Genomic DNA, 7,500 nt, shown 5'->3' with positions numbered 1-7,500 from the left:
CGTTGCTGTATTTTTTTTATTTTTTAAGAACATGTTGTGCTGTGTGGACAAATCATTTGAAGTAGACATCCTCAAGAACTTTGGAGAGAAAATAAAGATATGACAGAAGAAAAAGACAAAACAAAGAGCACATGAGGACAAAAGAATGAAAGAAAGACGAAAATAACGAAAACATCGTGCATTGAAACGACAACTTCTGTTCCTTATAGTAATGCTAATTTGCGTGGACTTCAATAGAGTTTTTGTTTACAAACTCAAGATATTTTTTTGTTTCATATTTGTTGTTGAAAAACCTTTCAATAAAAGAAATAGTTTGTCGGATTATGTGTTCCCTTCTGTGGTTCATGTTGTGATGGGGTTCACAAGATTTGTAAAACAGGAATTGTTTGGCTGCCAGACACCGGCGGGAAACCAGCATGAATATTTCAGTCCTATGTTCGCTACCTTGTGCTGATGTCTCTTAATTGCACGGAACAGGGAAATAAGATTTGAGATAAACTGCAGGCTATGGCCAAGAATTTTGCTGAACTGCAATGGACCGCAATGCAGTGGAGTGATCTCTCTTTCCCTCTGTATATATACATATATATGTGTGTTTGTGTGTGTGTGTATGTGTGTGTGTGTGTAGAGAGAGAGAGAGAGAGAGAGAGAGAGAGATCGTTCGTTTACATGTGCATAGAGATTTCAGAGAAACCTACAGCGCGCGCGATCATATACGATAATTCAAAATAGTGGTATAAAGGTATCAAATCAGAGCATAAAAATGGAAATAGGACATGATGGTGGAGTGGCTAAAAAGTAAAAGCATTAGAGATAATGAAGCTAATGAGCGACATAGTAATGAAGATTGTTCGATTCTCGAGTTCACGCTACCTGGTTGGTTGAGGCTGGAATTTTGTTCTGATCTCTCGGGTCAATATTTGTGCAGACCTGCTACTGTCTGAGCCCCCTCCGTGTGTAAACGCACGCAGAAGATCGGATACACACGTTCAACGAATGATGAGCCCTCACAGGCGGCCAGTTGTCAGTTGTGCAAATGCCTCTGTGTTTGTGAAGCGCTTAGAGCTTGGTCTCTGACCGAGCAGAGGCGCTGTATCTGTATCAATATCATCATATCTTATTAAGTCATTGTGGATCTGGCAGATGATCTTGCAGATCACATTAGGGGTGGTACATATCAAATGATCTTTGATTACTCTTTTCCTCCCACCCCATGGAGATATGAATTCTTCTGTTGACCCTGAAAGTATACGTTTCTTTTGTTTCTTTTTTTCTTCCCCCTCCCCCCCCCCCCCCCCCCCCCCCCCCTTTTTTTTTTTTTTTTTTTTTTTTTTTTGCGTTGAGTACAGGAAGTTTTTGCTTGGAACCGTGAAGCTGATGATGTTTGGGGACATCTGGCTTGTTTCCCCCAATATTCCCCCTCTTGTCAGCTGCTGCGAATAAATCCATTGGATTTTTTCTTCCTATTTTCTGAATGTTTGCATATAATTCCAATGTATTTCCTTACGATCAATCTTTTATTTGGAACCCTGGTGCGAACCCAAGCAAATTGTTTGTTCTCGAGTTTCTGTGATCTTTTTGACTATTCTCTCCGCCACTGCCTCAGTGCCTGAGGACCAAGTACATAGTATATAGTACATAGTATCTTCCTCTTTGTTTTTCTTTCTGGAATATCCTCATCTAAACACAACATCCCTAAACGTGTTCCAACCCTATTGTTCATGCCCTGAAACCAGATGGTGGGTGACAAGATACAGGGAACAAACAGCCACTGGAGTTCTTAGAGAATACATCAGCAGCTGTTTTCCCTTCCTTCCTGATGTTGAGTCCAACACCCAGGTAGTCTGCTTCAGAAAGCACGCGAACGTGTGACTTATTGTTACTGTTGCTGCTGTTGATGATGATGATGATGCTGTTGGTGAAGTTGGTGTTTTTGTTATTTATACTCCCAGTCATGTTTCGTTCGGTTTGAATATCCACATTGGGCATCGCTGCAGATGTACATAAAGTCTCGGAGTTCAAAGGGGCGAGAGAACAGGGTGGACAAACGAAACAAGAAAGAAGAGTTGAACAGTAAAAATGTCACTTTAACTCACTCAGTACGGCCAGTCCTCTCTTCTCCTCTACACAGACCCCTCGGATGTCCAGTGGGTGTCTGAATGACCCAACCTTCAGCTTCCGTCGTCAGAATTGTGGTATTCTTTGTCAACATTCACCTCTTCAGTATAAGAGCCTTGGGATGAAACGCTGTTAACGTTGTCTCTTTCGCCTTTCGTATGGAGAGAGTTAAAACGTGTATAATATGGGAAGGCGTTGAGAGGGCAGGGCGGTTGGGAAAGAAGGGGAGAGAGAGAGGGTGATGAGAGAGGAGATGGCAGGGAGGGGGTGGGGGGGGGGGGGAGGGGGAGTGGTTCCGGTAAACGGTCCGGGGCCGGCAGCAGCCCAGCGGTGATGCATCTTAATCTGACGGTTCCTGTCGGCTGATCACAGCTCCCAGGGCCGGGCGGGGCACAGTGCTGTGTGCTCTGCGGCCAACACCGCTCTCAGCCCCCGCCCTCACGGCCCTCCGAGGAGGGTTCAAATGGAAATGCAATTTGATAGCGTTATAAAAATATTGCTGCTGGTGATGGTGGACGGGAAAGGGAGAGAGAGAGGGAGGGAGTAGGAGGTGGAATTTGTCGCCCTTTTTTTTTCTTTTTCAGTTGTGGGTGTTGGAGGTTTTGGCACGGGGTGTGGTGAGTAAGGGGGGTGTGGGCGTTGGAGGTGTTGGCACGGGGTGTGGTGAGTAAGGGGGGTGTGGGCGTTGGAGGTGTTGGCACGGGGTGTGGGTGTTGGAGGTGTTGGCACGGGGTGTGGTGAGTAAGGGGGGTGTGGGTGTTGGAGGTGTTGGCACGGGGTATGGTGAGTAAGGGGGGTGTGGGCGTTGGAGGTGTTGGCACGGGGTATGGTGAGTAAGGGGGGTGTGGGTGTTGGAGGTGTTGGCACGGGGTGTGGGTGTTGGAGGTGTTGGCACGGGGTGTGGTGAGTAATGGGGGTGTGGGTGTTGGAGGTGTTGACACGGGGTGTGGTGAGTAAGGGGGGTGTGGGTGTTGGAGGTGTTGGTACGGGGTGTGGTGAGTAAGGGGGGTGTGGGCGTTGGAGGTGTTGGCACGGGGTGTGGGTGTTGGAGGTGTTGGCACGGGGTGTGGTGAGTAAGGGGGGTGTGGGTGTTGGAGGTGTTGGCACGGGGTGTGGTGAGTAAGGGGGGTGTGGGTGTTGGAGGTGTTGGCACGGGGTGTGGTGAGTAAGGGGGGTGTGGGTGTTGGAGGTGTTGGTACGGGGTGTGGGTGTTGGAGGTGTTGGCACGGGGTGTGGTGAGTAAGGGGGGTGTGGGTGTTGGAGGTGTTGGCACGGGGTGTGGTGAGTAAGGGGGGTGTGGGTGTTGGAGGTGTTGGCACGGGGTGTGGGTGTTGGAGGTGTTGGCACGGGGTGTGGTGAGTAAGGGGGTGTGGGTGGATAGGGAAACAGTGCTACATTTGTAGTGGTACAAATGGTTGTGGTGGTAGTGATGATGATGATGATGATGATGGTGATGAAAATGTGTGTGTGTGTTTATTTTTCAGTGTGTGAGCGTGTGCGCGTGTACGTGTGCGTGTGAATGGGAACGCACGTATGTGTGTGTGTGTGTGTGTGTGTGTGTGTGTGTGTGTGTGTGTGGTTGTCTGTGTGTGTGTGTGTGTGTGTGTGTGTGTGTGTGTGTGTGTGTGTGTGTGTGTGTGTGTGTTTGTCAGTGTGTGAGCGTGTGCGCGTGTACGTGTGCGTGTGTATGGGAACGCACGTGTGTGTGTGTGTGTGTGTGTGTGTGTGTGTGTGTGTGTGTGTGTGTGTGTTTGTGTGTGTGTGTGTGTGTCTGTGTGTGTGTGTGTGTGTGTGTGTGTGTGTGTGCGCGCGCGTGCGTATGTGTGTGTGTGTGTGTGTGTTTGAGTGAGAGAGGGAGGGACGGAGAGAGAGAGAGAGAGAGTGTGTGTGTTGCGGTTTTTATTGTACTGATTGCATGAACAATGATGATAATCATAACATAGCTAACCTAATCAAGTTGATCGATGGACAAAATGCGATTATAGTAATTAATCAAAAATATAGAGACAAAATGCGATTATAGTAATTAATCAAAAATATAGACTGAGCTGATTAACCTCACTTATTCACGTGGTTGAAAATTGCCTCATTCATAATTCAAAGCCCATCAATAAAGAACGATGTAGGAGTGCAACAGGCAACATGAACTATCTCCAAACATAATGATTCTCGTGAAGCATAGCATTTTCCTTGTTGTGGTTATGACATCCAGAATGACGGTGTTGTTTCATTGAATGGTTTCATTCATTTCTTTCTCCTTTTTATATATAGTTTCAGGTGTGTGCATTTTTTTTTTATCTTGTTCGTTTTTTGTTCATGGTGATGATGATGTGATTGTTCATTTCTTGTCTGTTTACGGGCCTTTTTTATTCTGGACTTTGTAGTTACCAGTTAATTAATTATCTACAATGTAATTGTATCTGTTTGTTTGCAGATGTTGGAGGTGAAGGGGGTGTCCGGTGATATGCACCGTTTGCAAGGCGTTACCCACGCCAGTCATTCCTGGTTCCCAACACAGCCACACCCACCATGGTCTGCTGTCCACGGGGAGGTGTCAGTGATGGGTCAGTCCACAGGACAAACTGCTGCTGAGTGACTCCAGGGGTGTTGTGTGGAGGTCCGGGGGAGTCAAGAGACACCACCTGCTCTGCCCCATGCTGACAAGACCAATCACTCAGTCACTGAGCCACACTGAGTGGGCCTTCTCCCTGAGTGATACCTCCCACCACTCCCTTCAAGGCCTCCGTGAATTCAACCCACACCCATGACTTTGACATGAATGAGTCACCACCGGCATGGGTAAGGTGTGGGAATGGAAACTGAGGTCAGCACGATAGCGGGGCATGATAGGCCATATAAGTGGTAACATTTTTGCTTTCTGGTGTTTATGTGTTGATGGTGAATGGTGATCAGTATGGTGACGATGTTGCGATGGAGAAGTCTATTTACGTTTTGGACTGCGTGACAAGGTTGTATACCTACTCCACTCTTCCATTCCTATCATATCCCGGCGTCAACCAGACACGACAAATACACGAGACAACCACAGTGCTGGTCACACACCCAAAGTCGCGTTCAACTGGTCGATTACCCTGGACTGTGTAGTCTGCTTCTTCACATTGTCTCCGGGCCGTGTCCTGCCGATACACGCAATGAAAAAGCTACGGACTACATCGGTGAACACGGAGGAAGGATTGCACAACTGGTTTGCCAATAGGTCGTCAACCCAACAACTATGGTCGCATCCTCTCGGTCTGTCGAAGCCAGTCACTTCGCACTGGCGGTCTGGTTTGATGCCAGAGCATGCTCGCAATCAAACGGATGCCACCTGTCGTTGTGCTCTGATCTTCACTAAACTAAAGAGAGAGGGCGATTTGGTGATGTTTATTCACACACACACACACACACACACACGCAAAGAAGTCGATCTTGTTTAAGATGTTTGGTGTTCTGTTGCAGTCCATGTTTACGAATGAAGCTGAATCATGGAGCAGTTGTCTTTGAACTTCCTGGAAAGGGAAGAGCAGTCTAATACACAGGACACCGTACAGATATACTTCTGTAGTATATTTTCTGCATACGAATATCAAACAGATCGACCAAATGACACTGATCACTACTGAGTCGGGTTGAGGAGCACAGCTGGTTTCCTTTTGTCTTTTTCCCTAATGCGTGAATCCACTGGTTTCTTAGCTGTTCACTTGAACTTGGAATTGGGAACAATGCAGTTAATTGCAGGAAAGTATACTTCGTTGTGGAAAACCGTAAGCCTGCTTCAAAGCAGTCAATTAAGCTACCAGTTTAGTTCGAACATTTGATTACAGTACCTGAACGAAAGAGCGTAGAGAAGCTTATATGATTAGTGTTTAACACTTTTACTTTGAAACCCCTCTCTCTCTCTGTCTCTCTCTCTCTCTTTCTCTCTCTCTCTCTCTCTCCCTCTCTCTCTCTCTCGCGCGCGCGTTAACTCGAACACAAGCACACAAATTCACACATGAATAGGCTTACATTCATCCATGCACGCACACCCACGCGCGCACGTTTGCGCGCGCGCACACACACACACACACACACACACACACACTGGCACGCGCGCGCGCGCACACACACACACACACTGGTACGCGCACACACACACACACACTGGCACGCGCACACACACACACACACACACACACACTGGCACGCACGCGCACACACATACACACATACACTGGCACACAAACACACACACACACACACACACACACACACACACACACACACACACACACAGTAGGTAGGGAAGCACACAGAACAAAAGCAGGAGAACCGGGGAAGTTTTACTGTTCCCACTTTCCCCACGAGGGAAATAAATGTCTCGCATGTCTGAATTTGGCTTGGTGGAAACTGTAAAGCTCGTAAATAAAACAGTCTTTGCTCTCGGACAATCACAGTTCTTCCTCCTCCACCTCCTCTCTCTCTCTCTCTCTCTCTCTCTCTCTCTCTCTCTCCTCTCTCTATCTCCTTCTCTCTCTCCATTAGTTTGTCCGACAAAGGGTTATCCAGTTCAAAGCACAGACACACGTATTTACACCTACACACACACACGCACGCACGCACACACACACACACACACACACACACACACACACACACACACACACACACACATACATACATACATACATACATACACAGTCACACCAAAAACAAAACAAAAACCACGATTACCCACGGACGCACGCACAAATGTTTCAACGGAAAACCCTTTCCTTTGCGTGCGCGCACACACACACACACACACACACACACACACACACACACCACGCTTCTTTCGCAGCTTCTCTCACACAGCCGCGTGGCGTCATCCTACACGGGCCGCACCAAATCCAGCTCAGAACTTGCTTTATGGGGCCCGCCCCACCTCGCCGATCGCGAGACGTGTGAATAATTCAGGGGATGAAGGCCAATGACAAAAAGAAACGCTCCCGTCTCCGCGCAGCCCCCAGAGAGCCCCTTCAACGTGCAAGGATGAAAGAACACGACTAGCACCGCGGAAAGTCTCTCGCTGGGGACCTGAACAAAGTCTTTGTCATTCCAGCTTCGTACGGACAACGTATAAATAAGTGAAGGAACGGGGTTTGAAGCCCCGCTGAAATGATAGATTTTGAACGATGTGGGGGATGTTATTTGGGTCATTTCGCTGATGGCGTGCGGAAATACCAATCAGTGATCGCTTCACTCAAGCAGATTTACATCCAATAAACACTTGAGTGGGAAGCTTAAAAAGCAGCAACTTAACAAACACTAGAACACACACGCACACGCGCTCACACACATACGCACACACACACAGACACGCACGCACGCACGCAAACACACACACATACACGCGGACAC

Source organism: Babylonia areolata, chromosome 24 (assembly GCF_041734735.1).
Source record: "Babylonia areolata isolate BAREFJ2019XMU chromosome 24, ASM4173473v1, whole genome shotgun sequence".
Taxonomy (NCBI): domain Eukaryota; kingdom Metazoa; phylum Mollusca; class Gastropoda; order Neogastropoda; family Buccinidae; genus Babylonia; species Babylonia areolata.
This window is presented reverse-complemented; position numbering follows the sequence as displayed.